The sequence below is a fragment of the Dufourea novaeangliae genome, unplaced genomic scaffold, assembly GCF_001272555.1.
Source record: "Dufourea novaeangliae isolate 0120121106 unplaced genomic scaffold, ASM127255v1 scaffold25, whole genome shotgun sequence".
Taxonomy (NCBI): domain Eukaryota; kingdom Metazoa; phylum Arthropoda; class Insecta; order Hymenoptera; family Halictidae; genus Dufourea; species Dufourea novaeangliae.
The window spans coordinates 2,466,871-2,484,955 of NW_015373901.1; the positions used below are offsets into that span (position 1 = coordinate 2,466,871).

An 18,085-nucleotide genomic window follows, 5' to 3' on the forward strand; every position below is an offset into this window, starting at 1 on the left:
GTAACTCAATTTTTTATCTTTTTACGTTACTTTAATTATATTATTCAGTTTATAGATGTTATGTCTCACTTTATCGAGTTCGTGATTTAGAAATATTTGTATGTACAATATTTTTTTTTAAATACATAGTCAAGTATTTATTTCTTTTCCTGAAAATTTTTTTATTATTCTAATGATGTTCTCGAGTAATATTATTCTAGAAATACGATTACTAATTACTTACTAATTGTAAGAATAAGTACAGAAGTTACAATGTTGAACTGCTGAAGCCATCACGAGTGATAATAATGGACAGTTGAATAATGTCATTACATAATCGAACAATAAACATTTAATTTTTTCAGTAAAGATTGCGTCAAAGAGGCTGATTGTTACATACTACATACATACAAATATGATTATTAAACTGTATATCTTACATATTACATTAAAATTATGTTAATAGATTTTTGGCCAAATTATAAATTCAATTCATCTTTACATTACATACACTATCTACTGATTCAAGCACAAAAAATAATACCCTTAAATAATTTCTGAAATATTCATAAGTATAATGAATCATTATTGGTTATTTAAAAAATGCTAGTTTTTGTTTGAACACAATTGCACAAAAACAATACCTTATATAGCAGATTACTATGAAAATTATTTTAAATGATCAATTGCTGTTCAATTCTGAAAACAATCGAGACAAAGAATATAGGCAATCTAACTGTTTCTTTACGTTCCGTTAAGTTCATGGGGAATGTCACGGGACTACTGACGTAACGTTAATAGTTAAAAATCAATAAGAAATATGACCATGAATGTAGTGATTGTCATGGTCAACCTTATTTAAGTGCCACATTACCATGAACTGAAACTATCCGTTTATTTCTTGAGACCGATTCTGTCGTATACGCGTGACAAATATTAAATGTATTACAAAAAAACATGTTTCTGCACAATAATAAATTCGTATTGCATGTGTCTGTATATTATGATTATTACTATTTATTACTATATTACTTCACATTTAGCCTTCTAATGTTGTTACGTTGTCGCGGGTAGTGTCTTTAGTTCAAGCGATATTTAGGGTTATCGATATGCGAGTGTTGGAAGCGCGAAGTTTGAAAGAAATGTAATAGGAGAAGGGAGAAAGGTGAAGTTGGCATATGTAGGAAACGATTTAAAATCAGTAATTAATCATCCAAAAGGATAGATTTCAAGTTATTTATGTTTGAATAATTTCTCTTTATCTCCTTCTCCTAATATGCAAACCAATGCTAAGATGTTAAACACTCGCAAACTGGACAGTTGATAAATGACAGGGAATGGATTGGCAAATAGGAAGTCGTTTTAATTAATTAATAATTTCCTGATTGGTTGTCGGTATCTAAGATATTTTGTTAATAAACAAATTGTATTTGTTTTTATAATTCGGCAAGGAGATGACGCTCCTTGCTTCTTTCTTCCACCATTCATCTCTGGACATTACAACTATCCAGACGCGTTCTCGAACATAGAGAGTATTTATAAAAGTAAATTCATTTATATAAGTGTAAAAGGGTGTTGAAATTAAAATTAAAGAATTGTGAACAGTTTGAATTGAAATTGTTATTTAATTGAATACTTAAATACAAAATCACAATTAAAAGCGCCCCATAGGCGCTAGCTCACGCCATATTTCCCACGAAGCTTTAAAATTCCCTAAGAAGAACGCAACAATGTTAATTCACTCTATTTTGTTACGTTACGTCAAATGAAATTAATTTTTAAAAGTTTATATATAATAAAACAAACGAAAATTATTTTGTACTATCTATACATGAATAAGAAAGTAAGTAGCACTGGGGGCGTAGCTCAGATGGTAGAGCGCTCGCTTAGCATGCGAGAGGTACCGGGATCGATACCCGGCGCCTCCAAAATTTTACAATTACACTTTTTTTTCTTAGATTTAAGTTAACAATTCGCTTTTAATTTCCTATTTTAGAACAGCATACCAATAAATTCATTTTACAAAATGAAAGTAATGTATAGCATATGTGCTTGTCTAATTATAATGTAATTGTCGGAACATTATAATTGTAGTCATTGATTTACTATAGTAACAATTCCGTTTGACCATTATAACAAACCGAAAAATCTGCACATTATAAATATGTTAATATAAATATATTACAGATTGTGTACGCAGAATTTTTATGTCTAATATTACGTGAAAGTAATCTTGAAAGTGTAGAAGCGTTGGCTTCAACGGCGCCGTGGCTTAGTTGGTTAAAGCGCCTGTCTAGTAAACAGGAGATCGAGGGTTCGAATCCCTCCGGAGCCTTCCTACGAATGTGTATAATCCAACAGTGACGCACACGCGTAGAATTATAATTTTTTGCTATATTTTAATTGCATGATATTTTTAAAGCTTTCGTCTACAACTTAAAAGTTATATACTACAAGGAAAATAATTGAATTTATAATTTACGTAATTATAAAAAGCAATAAAAGTACTATAAAATTGATACTGAAAACATTGTAAATATAATATCTAGGAACTTGTGAACATAAAGTATAAAATAATTTCCTCGTGAATAATTATTACTTTGGACATACAGAATAATTATTTTGTGGAAAAAAACTAATTGGGTAAAAGTTCTTTTTCGACTATAAATGATAACTACGAACACAAATATTCTACATATACATTCGACGCGATAGACGTATTTTAAAGTATTTAAATTACAACTTTTAATGCCTAACAGACAACATTGGTTTTTGTTAATTGATTCAAGAACCCAATTTATAAAAAACTGGGTTTCCAAAAATTTCACTTTTTGTAGGTCTGGTTAGGTCTGTAGACTCATCAACACTCCCCTCCCCACTGAATCCCCCAAAACGGAGAGATCCATAAGTAAAGAAGAGGAGCTAGAGTATAAAGGATCAGTCTTTAATACTGTTATTATAGTACAGTGGATACAGTCCTGCTAGCGAGAGTGGAATCCACCTGGTGGAATTCATTTGAGTTACTTCAGAGGAATATATATGTATATACAGCCTATACAGGGCATACGTGTATAGGAATTAAGCTATATAAATGCATATAGACAGAAAGGAAGCCGTTATATATTTTCACGTGTGAATACATATGCATGCATGGATATCACAAAATCACAAGTGAAGAAAGTAATATAGGATAGTGTTTCACTTCTCTTGGTTACCAGGAAAATATGACAGGATATTAATATCTTGTAAATGTCTAAAAGATGAAAAAACGCCATATTAGCCTCTTGGCTGCAAATAGTGTTTTAGGTGTTCTTCCTTTTTTTGTAATAGGAGATTCGAAAATGACCACTGAATCTGCCGTTGGTTTTGCATCCATTGTACACTTCTTTTGTGATAAGTTATCACTGATAACTATAATTGATACATATCGTAATAATCTGTCATAATATGTACATATTACTTTACTCGTATTCGTCCTTACTTACCTACATGTATAATGTATTTTCTGTACCTACATTGTAAACTTTAAACAAAGATTTAGAACACCTCACTGGAAATAAAGAATTGTTTCCACTCGACATTTTCATTATTTCCATCACTATATGAGGATGATTAAAACAACTTTATTGAAGTTTCATTTCTATATTAACAATTTTGATTAGTATAAGCCCTCCCCCCTGTATCTTATATGAGTTCATAATCATACTTTCCGTTATGCTTTCTGTAAAAAATAACTTTTGTTTCGTATTATATTTTGACCCGACTTGCGTCAGGTACAACAAAAAAATTCTTATATACTCATCTATTGTTCCCCTCCACGGAAATCTTTAGTAAAAGGCGAAAGATTTAAACGTGGTTTGAAGGGAAACCAGAGTTCGATAATATAATGCTCGACCTTCACCTATATGTAGCACTGCGTAGAACTTTCACTAGCGAGAATATTCGCCATCTAGCGATAACTTCTGATACCAATCGCGTGCAGACGAATTTTTGTAATCGGAAAATAGTTGGCGCCGAATGCAAACGTAACGTAACGATTTGTATCTCAAAAAATTACTCCCAATTTGCTCCTTTCGAATCTGAAACAGCTCCCACAGCACCGTTAATAGTTAATGGGATATTCGTAAGAGAAAAAGCAAAATTTTGTTGTTAAAATAGTTAGTAAATGGCCTTTTTACACAAATATTATGGCACCAAACAATTGCTCCTGATCTGTTTTATAATAATCAATAGTTAGATATCTCAATAACAACGTATTAACGAGGAGCAAACGGAATATTGTTGTTGTACAGAGGTTAGGTAATACGTCATTTGGTAGGCGCCCGTTTATTGCAGCCTTCGGGGTTATAGAGGGCCAGAATTCCAGGAATATTGCCATATACATACATACTTTAAGATACATATATACATTTATTTATAACTACCTTCGCCTTGAAAATCCGCTGTAACATAGAACATGCTGTTACGAAATAAATGCAAAGTTCGCAGCCATTAGCTCGATATTATCTTCGGTTTACAATACTTTACCGATGATAATACCAATTGCCCGGGTCTCACCACGAGGAGGTTGCTGCGAGTGGAGACCCAAAGAAAGCTAGATGGAACCAATCCCATTTATGTAACCGTAGATACATCGATGGAATCATTAGTTTCATCTACCTCTCTTTTTACAAAGTCTTACAAATAACTTAAAGGTAACTGAAATTTAGACGCTTTAATGTTGATTTCCCTCGGTGGATGGCTTCTTTCTTGAGTCTACCTGAAAATAAAATGAATATCCCACGGCGGATGATCGATGTCTTCTGTCTTGAACTTATACTAGTGTTACAATCGATTTAACTTAACTTACAACTAACCCATTTAGCTGTATACCGAGCAATTATTACAGACAAAACGAGTGCATATTCTCTGAAGGAGAATATGTTTCAGAGAGTCGATGCTCTCGGAAGGAGAGCCCCGATTCTCTCTGATGCTAAGTGGCGAGCAACGCCAGTTAAAGTAATAACTACTCGGTATGCATTACAATTATTTTACAATGGGTTTGCAGCCATTCGCTCGGCATAATCCTGTATTTACAAAAATGCAAATCGAGGATAACACCGATTACCGGGTCTCACCACGTGGAGGTTGCTGCAAGTGGAGACCCAAGGAAGATAGATGGAAACACAAGTTCCATCTATCCATCTTTCACAATAATCTTACAACTAACTTAGATCTTATGTTTTAGAATACTAAAATACACTTATACTATAAATATCGAAATCCCTCGGCGGATGGCTTCTTTCTTGAGTCTACCTGAAAATAAAATGATGATCCCACGGCGGATGATCGATGTCTTCTTTCTTCAACTTATACTAGTCTTACAATCGACTTAACTTAACTTACAACTATCCCATTTGGCCGTATACCAAGCAATTATTACAGACAAAAGGAGTGCATATTCTATGAAGGAGAATATGTTTCAGAGAGTCGATGCTCTCGGAAGGAGAGCACCGATTCTCTCTGAGGCAAAGTGTGACTCGAATCGACGCGTACCGTGAGTAAAGCCCCTACGGTCGGCCCCGTCACCAGCTACCCCCTGTCAGAGGGGTCGTATCTCGCGCTCCTCCGTACGGGTCCCCATTTCTCCCAACGTACTGCCTCCAGGCGACTGCCGGGCAGTCGAGGAGACTCCGTACGGATGACAAAGAGAGGGACCCGGTACGGAGGCATGCCGCGAGACGGCCGTGCAAGCACAGACACCGCCTCGCGGTGCGAGACATGGACCCATGATTAGGATAGCTAGTTAGGGAATCCGATTTTCGGGGCCTAAAACACGGCCGATCACCTGCACATTGCAATGTGATCGGAAATAGTGGACTACGTGAGAAAAAGAAGCTAAAATAATAAGTACTCGGTATACATTACAATTATTTTACAATGGGTTTGCAGCCATTGGCTCGGTATTATCCTCGATTTACAAAACTATCGAGGATAACACCGATTACCGGGTCTCACCACGCGGAGGTTGCTGCAAGTGGAGACCCAAGGAAGATAGATGGAAACACAAGTTCCATCTATCCACCTTTCACAATAATTGAATAACTAACTTAGATATCTAAATACGCTTATAGTATTATAGTATATTATAGTATATCGAAATCCCTCGGCGGATGGCTTCTTTCTTGAGTTTATTGAATTAAAATAAATCAAAATAAAGCACAATTAATTAGAGTAAATCAAAATAAAACATAGTTAATTAAAACAAATCATAATGAAACTCAAGTAATTAAAATAGATCAAAATAAAACACAGTTAATTAAAATAAATTAAAATAAAGCATAAGTAATTAAAATGAATTATATTAAACGCAATTAATTATAATAAATTAAAGTAAAACACAATTAATTAAAATAAATCAAAATAAAGCACAATTAATTAGAATAAATCAAAATAAAACATAGTTAATTAAAACAAATCATAATAAAACTCAAGTAATTAAAATAGATCAAAATAAAACACAATTAATTAAAATAAATCAAAATAAAACACATATAATTAAAATAAATCAAAATAAAACACATATAATTAAAATAAGTCAAAATAAATCAAAATAAAACACAATTACCTAATTATAATGAATTAAAATGAAATACAAGTACCTAATTAAAATAAATTAAAATAAAACCCAATTAATTAAAATAAATCACAATAAAAAAAAAATAAAAAAAAACGAACCCCTGAGTCGAGTTCGGATAATAGAGAGGACCCCTTGAACCCCCCTTGACCAGTGTCCACCAGTGTTCAGCAATCGTGGGAAGACCTCGACGAGGTCCGCGGACGCGATTGACCTGAGGATTTTTCATTGTGCGCTCGTATTTATGGGCTCGCGGGGACCGTGAACTTGCGCGCACTGGTGCGCGGACAGGTGCGCAAACATTGAGTGCACTGGAAACTCGAGCGCGCCAAAAATTATTTCTCGATTAATTTATTATTTCTAATAAGGTAATTGTTATAACAATTACCTCTCTGAGGAATATTGTTAAACATTCTGTCAGCTGTCTTATAATGCAAATTGTTATTGTTTATAACAAATATAAATCGAAATATACAGAAACTTTCAAGATATGAACCGTGTAATGAACTTTTACATATAATAAATTTTACTGTATTGCAAACTATTAAACAATGACTATGTCTTAATGTTTATGACGATTGTTAACTAAATATTATTTAATGAAAATGTGCCTTGATAGCGTTTTAAACAAGGAATTCATAAAAATTTGTAGAACAGTAACAACTTCTTTGATCGACGTTTGATTGATATCGTCCTTGACAATAAGTGTTACAATTTTTCAACAATAAGTTTAATATTATAATATTATAATGTTTATAACAATCACATCTTCGGTGGGAGATGTTCAACATTGTACTATCCATTTTACAATGCGAATTGTTAATGATTATAACCGATAGAAATCGAGATATACAGAAACTTGTCAGATATGAATCGTTTTATGAACTTTCATCTGCAATAAATTTTATTTTATTGCAAATGATAAAACAATAATCCCGTCTTAGTATTCGCGAGAGATATGAAATATTAATTATTTTATTTAAATGAATTTAACTATGTTTTGTGCATAAGTGTCGAACAAATTTGTTAGAAAGTAAGAATTTTTCGACCGGCTTTCGATTGTTATCAATCTTGACATTTGCTTCGTCTACAGTCTACAAGAATGAGAGATATGTTAGTTTCCCACATCATGTTTCCCATCAAGTAAAATCTGAATAAATTTAGTATTCTCTATAAACATGTTAACGGACATTTGATAAGTTATCTTTTACATGAGTGACAAAATACATATGTATATATTTGTGGTGTTATGTTTTTCAAGTGTTACATTCGGCTTTTAAACTGAAGTAGTGCACATGCTTTTCCCGCCAAGTCGATTAGGCGGGAAGCTACCGCTCTGACCTGACCAATCAGCTACTCGCAATCCCCCGAAGATAGCCGAATGAACTGCTCGAGACCGGCCGAGTGTAACCGAAGTGTCATTCGTCTCGGAGAAGTAGATGCAATAAGACGTAGAAGCCGTTTGCTCGTGCTAAAGTGAGTGTTTGATATTTACTTTTCATCTTTATTTATATATATATTAATTACTAGTACCTTCATTAGCTCTCTATCGTTACTGTCCTTTAATATTTATTCAATATAGATCAAATAATCCCAAATTAATTCGATACCGTAGTTATCGCTTTACTTTTCACTTTCACTGTGTACCAATTAATATAATGTTTACGTATTTTTGACTCAATTTGAAATCTTTGCGACATACCACGAGTTCAATAATTGTTCATTTGTAACGTAACTATTCTTAACGTTGTGTAATTACTTAAAATGCATGTTTATTTTCTGTTTCAGAGTTTCGGCTTGAAAGTACGCACTACCGTCCTGAACATCGATCGTTGAGTCCCTTCAAACAGAATTGGGCGGGAAATTGGTGAATTCTGGTAAGTTATTGTAACATTTATTCTAACATTTATTATAACAACAAAGTGATACTTCATTACTTATTTTTATATTGTTTTTAACCGTAAGTGAAATAATCGTGATTTCGTAGTTTGTGTTAAGGTTAAATAAGAATTTTTTCGAGCACTTTTTTCAATTCACATATTTAGTTGAAGCATTCAAAATGGCTTCCTTGAATGTTCAAAAATTTAAACGACAATACTTGGAGACATTCAAATTGGAAATGTTTGTGATTTACTGTATCTCGGTCGTGAAATCGTATTAAAATAAACAATTTTGTCGTGTCTTTTCGTATGAGATTATTGTATTTGCATTTATATACAGTTTCGGATATAAATTTGATTAATACAAGCTGTATAGTTTATCATGCTTTGTATCAAAGTATGTATAACTAATGCAATTTTGGTACATCTAAGGATTTTCTGAATATGTACAAAAGCAGGATGTGGATTAAATAAAAAAACAAACATGCTTACAGCATAGTTATGTATTATGCTACAACATAATACATAAATATTATAAACTAAATAATTAGCGTGTAACATCTAACAATAATAATAATATTAAGTATAATAAATTTGTCTTGCCTTTTTGTTTTTAGTCAAACACTAAAACGGACATCTTACTGTGAAGTTCCACCAGCAATGACTGTAGGCCCTTCTATCATCGGGTGAGTCTTTGCATGCCTTTTTTATTCCTCCAGTGCTGAATCATGCCATAGGACAATTAGTCCAACATGGCACGGGCAACTGGTTTTGATCAATTGTATTTCTTAGCTAGGGTAGGGTCTTCTTATATATAGCATTTTCTGCTACTGATACATTAATAAACATTTTATAATTGGACAAAGCAGTATTAATACTCTTAATAGTCAATGCGTATCCTTGAGTGCATTGTATATATGAATATCTGTAGGCTAGAATATATTGAATACATATATGATGAATGAAACGTTAGTGGAGGAATGTGACAACCTCAGATTTCCTCCTTGCACTAACCAATATAATCACACAATGATAGTACAGAATGATATCCAATGAGAATATCACTGAATAGCTTGATCTAATTTTATATTTTGCATGATTGAAAAATTTGATACTTTGCATTAAAAAAAAGTGTTCCATACACACATTATATTAGAGATCATGTATAAGAAGACATTTTGCGATGGGTAGGTTTTTGAGTCAAAGTAACATGTTTGCTAGACTTATGTTATGTGTCTTGCAATGGCTTTGACAATGGGATCATCCGTGGGTTGTTCAATATGTAGAGTCAAATATCTTATTAAAGAATCTAGATTAGTCTTTTTGTTTTTAAAAATGAATTTCTAGTAGGGTCATTGTCTTAATGACTGAATTCTATTAAATTAATAAGTATCCAATCTTTGCTTTTCAATTGTTATTAAAACAAAGTTGAATCATTTTAATTACAAATTAAATGAGAAAGAATCAAAGAATATTAACGTGTTAAAAGAGTAGTAACTAATAATTTTTTTCGTCAGAATTTTCAGGATAATGTCGTCCAGCAAAGCTCACATTCATCACTGAGTACTCAATAAGATGTCCACGGGCAAAGCTTCACTTGATTCAAGATTCTTGTCTTATACGCAGCCCTTCTATCATCAGGTGAGTCGCATGCTTTTTTATTCCTCTGGTCCCCAATCATGCCGTAGGACGATAGGTCCGAAGCGGCAGGGGCGACTGGTTGTATACGTGCCAAATTTGGCGAGTACAGTGAACGCGGATATGCAATCATATCCGCGAGTAGTAACATTGATCTGTTGTGTTCCTTAGCTAGGCTAGGGTCTTCTTGTATGCCATGTTTACAATTAGTAATGCAATTCATAAATATTTTATATTAAAAGTATATTTATGAGTTCAACTTTAAAAGTTTGATATAGAGGTGAATGTGATGCGAACGAAGTCACATTGCTTACTTATAATTTCAATGTCGTCGTCTGGTATCATTTATGAATGTAGAATGAAATACGATTTACATAAGGAAATTTACAGAATATAGAAAATACAATAAATTCACAATAGTCTACAACTACAGTCAGCTGGTACAAAAATAGTATTGAATTCATTAATGTGTAAAAGAAATTTAGATAATAGATTTGAATATAGAGTAGAAAGAACGGAACCATACCGGTATGTTTAAAATAAAGGGGAAAACATAGTGGTGCCTTCTTAGATGAGCATGTTGTAGCAGTTAGCGCAATACCACGAGACGCGACAGCACGTTTCAAAAACCGGAACCAGTGTCGCAAGACACAAAGGTATCATTCGTATTTGCAAGTTCCATGAATAGTGGAACACGTGTACTGGAAATCGCAATAAAGTATCGGTGTATAAAAAGAAGACGTATTAAGTTATGTCACCTGTGCGTCGATATGCACGCCCTAGTGAAAAACCGCGTGTTATGGAACAATTTAACACGTTGTGCATGTATGACCATTGAAAAGTGCATTGCGATTTCCAGTTATCGTGGCCGGTGTTTTCGTTGCCACTGGCAAAGAACGCATACGGTTACGTACACGGGTAGACTACCGAGACGTACTGGCGTGTACTCACGACCACTTTCATGGAGTGTGAGCGTTAAATGCAGGGAAGGTACTACTGTGTTTCACCAGCATGTATTGTGTCCTACAAACATATTTGTATGGTAAACGTATATACTCAGAAGGAATGAGTATTCTGTCTTTTATAAAGGGCAGAGCAGAGGTGTCTATCTATTGCTTCTGAGCAGCATTCTTTCCCTCCGGATGTACCTTCATTATGGGTCTTAGTTTGACTCGTTCGAGTCAATCTGAGGTCGGTAGTGGAGGAAACCCACGAGGGGAGGCTCGAGCAGCTTGTGTCTTGTGAGCGACTTTTGGATACCTCTGTTATAAATTATATTTTTTATGATAGTTACTTGTTGCATATTAAGAAAATTTGATTTTACCCATTAGTGTGTTAATTATTATTTTTAACAGTTGTACTGTCACTTGTAGACAAATAAGAAAATGAATGGAAGTTGAATGTATTTACTAATGTAATTAGTAATACTATTTTTTACTACTTACTATTTTATAATTTGATTAATAAATGCAGGATTTAATATGATACCAGACTACTGCAAAGAAGTTTAAGATTAATACTTGTGAAGAATATATATTATCAGATTAACTATGCGTATTGAAATATATCAGAAATACGTACTCTCACGTTTCTCAAAGATAGTTATAAAAATTAAATAGTGCACTTTCATACGCATAGATTGAGTTAGAACGTAACGTTCTGGACAAATGTGATATTACAGACCATGTACAAAAAGGCATTTCGCGACGGGTAGATTTCTGAGTGAAAGTGACATGATTTGTTACACTTATGTTATCGGTCTTACATTGACTTTGACGACGGAATCGCCCGAGGGTTGTTCAATGTATAGAGTCAAATATCTTATTACATAATCATGATGTAGAGTCTTTGTCGTTAAAAATGAATTTACATTAGGATTTTCTTACTTGTTAATACAAAGTCGAGTCATGGTTGTTGCAAATGAAGTGAGAACCAATGAGAACACATTAGACCGTTAGAAGAGCAGAAACTAATAATTGTTTTAGTCAGGATTTTCAGGATAATTATTCCGTGTTCGTTGCTCAAACCCTTTTACGTGCCCAGGTGCTACTTGATTGGGCGAGAGCAGCGGGGAACGATGATTTGATTTCATATATAATAACAATAACATGTGTATGCGACTGGCAATGTGTTAACTTACCGTGCACGACGTATTTTCCACTTGTGTGTGTGGTTGTTAGGCAGTGGAATTGCGTTGGTTAGATTTCTATCAATTAACATTTCATGTGTAGTTGTTCCTTGGAATAATTTCTCACAACTCCGGTATCGGTTGTACATATACCTTTGCTTTATACATATAACACTTCATTTGTGCTAATAATACTCAGAATTCATGCTTTATCGGTAACGTCGCGTATTGACACTAAAATTGTAAGGGGTCTTCTGACTAGAGATGGCGTGCAAAATCACTAACGGTGACTTATCACAGTGATCACCGAATCACGATCACGGTCGTGATTTAACTTCATTTACGACCGTGATTGCGATTTTTTTATCTTGAGTGAATTTGCTCACTGTCTGTGGCCTAGTAATCTGTAATACCGGCGTCCAGAAAGCCTGTGATTTTAGCGACGCCTACGTTGTGGAAACGGTGAATTTGGGAAGTACATTCAATTCAACTGAGCTCAGCTAGTCAAACATATACAGTATTAAAACAATAGAGGCTCGTTTAATGTAGGCCTCTTTAAAAGATGTTTTGAACGCTTTTCGCTCATATGTGCGCGTACCTCACTCTGTCCTCCAGCAACGAAGGATTAGAATACGTACGGTGTCGCGTTTAATTCGCATATTCGTCATCACAGAAATACGGTAATACACAATATTGTTTTAATAAAATGTTCCAATAGTAAGTGACGTTTATGAATAAACTATTTTGATATCTCTGAAAATAACAAAGATAGTTTAGGTGATCAAAATGTGCTTACATCGAGCCCACCCTATACAGAGTCTGGCCGAATAAAATGTATAAACGGGCACTAAGTAATTACTTATGAAAAAAATCAGAAAAAAATATAGTATACAATTTTGTTATTCTCGGCTTAGTTTTCGAAAAAATCAACTTTTAACATTTGCTTGATATGTGTGTAATTGAATAGAACTTTGTTAGCCGGTCTGGTCATTGCATTCCGTTTCTACTTACTACAATGACGAATGCACGCGTTTCAGATTAGTTTTTAAATTTGATTTTCTCGTAAACTAAGCCGAGAATGACAAAATTTGTTTGTATATTTTTTTTTATACTTTTCAAAGGAATCAGGTGGTGCCTGCTTTTACAGATTATTTGGCCGGATCTTGTATGTTGCTCCTAACATGAGACCAGTTTTCATGAAAAAGACATTCAGTTCATTTTCTACATGTTTTTCAGAAAATAACATGGCACTTCTGTTTGTATAAAAATGGGAAGTGTAAAACAAGAATGTGCAAGTTTCACTTTTATTTTATGAGTGGTAAAAGTCTTTTTGAAGTTGACAAGTGGTTAATATTGTAATTAAACACGGCAAATTACTAATATGTTAAACTGAAATTAATTTTTCAGGTGGAAATCGTTGTAGTGTATAATTAATGATAAAAAAACATGAACAGTCATGGAATATTAAAAAGGAAGGTATCTTATTGCCATTATAACTATATATATAACTACAATATTTCGACAATATAATACTAAATCTATTTCATCAATCCCTGATATCTATAATACAAGATCATGCAGAACCCTACATATAAAATATATAAAAAAAAATTATATTATTGACTATGCTCTTTTATAGGGTACATTATTTCTTTAAGAAACTATTTTATCGTTACTATTACATTATTATAACCCTATCTTCATACACTTGCCTATTATTCTGACATTTCAAGAAATTCTTATTGCTACATAATTATTGCAGCATAAATTTTCCTCCTCACTGATGTGCCATATTTTATAAAATTACAGACCCTATAATTATACAACTTCCATCTAACAATAAGATAAATATTAATCGTTCAGTGCCCATTGGAGATTCATTTACCCGAAGCATGAATACTTGCCCTTCAAACAAAATTTCCAATAATATCGGCCTGAAAAGATCGTAATTCAAAATAAATTTTACATCCCCCGTCATTGAAAATCCATTACGTAAAAAGTTCCCATCACAAAACTCAAAATTCTTTTTGATATCGTACGCGACTCAGCGTTAACACGGTTCCTCTCCCACGGACTCAACGCCGTACAACACACCTCCGCCGGATGCCACCCGTTAAACGCTACCGATATCCCTCGGAAATCGCTGTTGTCCGTCGTTCGAGATTAATACCCCAGACCTGCTCTGGTGTGTCGCGCGTTTCCGTACAAACGCGTGAAAAACAAATCGAAAGGGCATCAAAAAGGGAAGCACGAACATGACGAACGGCATGGACATCGGCGTGTGCCGATCTCTCCTGTCTTGCAACAGGCAGCAGACCCACGCATGCAGATGAACTTGTGGGATACCTCGATACCCTAGCAGCGTGGGAGAGGGTGGCGGGTGGGGGGGGGGAAGTTCCGTCGATTGAAAAAAGGGACAGCCGGTAACAGCGCGAAGGGTAGATGAAATGGGGGTTCGTTTACCCCTGGAAGAGTCACCCTGTCCTCATCGATCCTCATCCTCCGCCTTTTCCACGGGCGTCTCCTCTTCCACTCCCTGGTCTCTCCCTCCCGCCATCGCTACCATCCCCCCACCCTCCCCAACCCTCTCACCGTTGGTTACCGTCTCATTCTATTTCTACGTCCAACTACTATTCCCCTGTCCCTGTTCCGTCGGTCGTTCTTTCTTTCTTTCCCGACCGGTCCCGCCGGTTACCCTTCCCCCTCCCATCTTCCCTGTCCCTTCAGCGTACTCTCTGTTCCACCTCTGTCCGGCTCTCGCCCGTCAGCATCGCGAAGAAATTCACTTTCCGCGAAAAAAAGAGCCCGCGAAAAATCAATGCCGGCCGCCCATTGGCCGGGTGGCCGGTGGATCGTCGTTGCATTGGCGCTCGCGGCCCTCGCGGGCGTGGCTTAAAGATGAGCTCTCGCTATGTCATCGCTTATATTGATCCTATACCTCCGGCCAGCCGGTGGAGAACGACGTGTGGGTAGACACCAACGACGACGACGACGGTATCCACATATACATACGTATATGTACAAGAGTTCCCGCTGCTCCGAGCTCATCTCTGTGCACGCGCGACCGAGCACACGTCCACCAGACCAGGCGTCCCATTTCCGTTTCCACGCTTACCTGGTACCGGAACACACGTCGCGCGAACTCGCGCGCCCGGCAGCCGCCCCTGTGTGCGCCCGCCATTCTAAATGCTACCGTCGATTGCCGATCAGGTGTTTGGTACTATGGATAATCCGGAGTGTAGCCGTAACAGCCGATATCTTGTTAATGTTTAGTATTATTGGACGTTGAACGAAGACCAGCGGGTTTCGTGTAGTTCTTGTTATAATAATTCGAATTAGATTCGTTTCATAACGATTTGGTTGATAGAAGATCGGTTTAGCCCTCATGCGTACCTTGTGTCGATTTGATACATTTGATTACTTAGGTATCAAGAAATGATGTTATTTTGTCATGCGTAGGTAACATTAGATGAGGCTCCGTGAGTTTTATTTTAAAGAATTTTATGTAATTATAAATTATAATTACATAAAATTCGCAGTTTGGTCATACTTTATTATTGAGCATTTATACGTAGGTATATGAAACATTTTGACGGTCTGATTGAAAGGTATACAAAAAATGCTCATGTCCATATAGTGGCAGAAAAACATGCTTGTACACACTGAATCTTTTTTTCAATTGTTAATCTGTTTCCAATGTAACCCTGAATTGAGTACTGTTTGCCTTTAATTACGTTCTAGTAATTTAGCTTTCCGTTAAGGGCAGATTAATCAAAATAACTTTTAACGCCGTATTACACTCAGAAGAGTGTTTTCAGTCAGCAATAAGAACTTTTTTCTGTCATTAATTGTTCAGACATGGTTACTTTTTCAGTTATAAATCATTTTTTACTGTTATGTATAGTTTCGAAGGAATTACCAGGAAATAATTTTAAAGCCTTATTTACTGTTTACAGTGAGTATTCAAAACAATCACTGTCATCCCTCTGTATATACAATTAGACTTCCGTAGAATGTTCCCAAAATTCAATGTTTCTTCTCGTACGGACATAATTGTGACATATTTTTTTAAGCTAAATTTATTTATTAATTTTAAATAATTATTATTTATCTAAAGTGAATTTTTAACAATGTAAAAAATGCAGATTGTAATCTCCGTGTAAATAAGTTTAATAAAGTACGGTAATTAGGATATTCAGAGTCACTATTAAACTATCACGCAATTTCCAATTATTACATTATCGGGAGATTAGTGATTACACATTGAGGTGCAAAAATAAACCTCAGAGAATACTTCCTGATGCTAACTGAATCTTTCATTCAGTCCTGAATTATCGAATCAGGGGATTTGGAGGTCGATAGTCTCGAAGAATGCACGGGGGAAGCTCGTGATTAATTTATGTACGAGGAACCGTCTTCATATTGAACAGCACATATTTGGGTTAATGGTGCCAGCTGGTTCATTGCCAGAATAGTCTTCGTGGTAGATACGTGATAACGACTCGCCTAAGTGCTCGAGTTACAGGTACATTTGCATTTTTTATGAATAACAGCTTACGTTTTAATACGCACTACAGATGTTCAAATCAAGAAAGAATAAAGAACTTGGAAAGATTTTTTATAACAAAAGAAATTAAAATCTTGATAAAGAACTATATAATTATATAGAAAAATATAGTAAGATTACTATTCAATATCAGAGAAACTGTCAAAAAACTTAATAAGTACAGTACATATATGTATACCTCTATAAATTCGTTGAAAGATTTAATTAAAGCGAAAATGACACAATTAAATGAAACGAATGGTCTGACTTTAAATAATTAAATCAATTTCAAGTTCTTAAGGTAGGTAGTATAAAAAAATAACTTATATGTATGTTAAATTAAAATCAAAAATAACGTCAAACCTGTAATACTTGGTACAGTTCTTTATTTATTATGATTTGAGCATACTGTATGCCATCGATGCTATAAATATGCAATATTAAATCTCAGTGCATAAAGTGACACTAATGTTGAATAGAAATTCGAGAAAGTATATTCACACTTTTTTTTAATTCTTTCAAACAATGTCCACATGTTTGCAAATAACAGAAAGTGAAAGACATTTCCTGAAAATATTCATTATTAAGTTTATTTTGTATGAATAATTTTCTATAGGCAACATTAATGGTTAGGAAAAATAAGTGTATCAAGAATAAGACAAGAATAATGGAACGAAGCATCCAGATTATATACGCTTAACATATTCTTTAAATTAATATCAAATAGAATAGAATTTCTGAGTGTCAGCTCATTTGAATACACAGCAAAGGCAGACAGTAGATCTTTGAAAATTTATACCGAGTGGGAAGGAATTGAGTTTTCGTGTTTTCAATGGCGGTGTATTTAAATACGTCAGGCAATCAATTTCGAAGCTTCAGAAGGTAGACGCAAGGGGTGGTAAAGGCGAGCGTGAGTTATATTGTGACTGTTTTGATGGATTAATTCGCGTCGCGAACGGAAAGCTGCAAAGACCGACTTCGGCATTTGGGCTCGTTTCATTTTTTCTAGTTAGGTAGAGGAGGAACTATTGAAAAACGACTCGCTGGACGGTCTGCCAATCTTTCCGATTCGACCATTGTTCTTTAATAAGTGTAGCAAATTAGTTTCCGTATAATTCAAAACGCTAAACAAATACATAATAATCTACAGAATATTTAAATAGCTTCTCAACAATAGATTAGTAAATGGAGCGTAAATTTGATAAATTTAAAGATCCTGCAAATGCCTGAAGTACATGACCAAATTCACTAAACTTTGTACCATGTTTATAATTTAACAATATTTGTAATTGATAAGA

The 18,085-nt window shown here is 34.7% G+C and overlaps 2 non-coding genes across 2 annotated transcripts; both read left to right on the forward strand.

The window, feature by feature from the left end:
- The first annotated feature begins 1,834 nt into the window (after positions 1–1,834).
- Trnaa-agc lies at positions 1,835–1,907 on the forward strand. Its single transcript has one exon. It is a non-coding gene; the product is annotated as a tRNA-Ala (tRNA).
- A 333-nt stretch (positions 1,908–2,240) lies between these two features.
- Trnat-agu lies at positions 2,241–2,314 on the forward strand. The gene has a single exon. It is a non-coding gene; the product is annotated as a tRNA-Thr (tRNA).
- Positions 2,315–18,085: the final 15,771 nt, after the last annotated feature.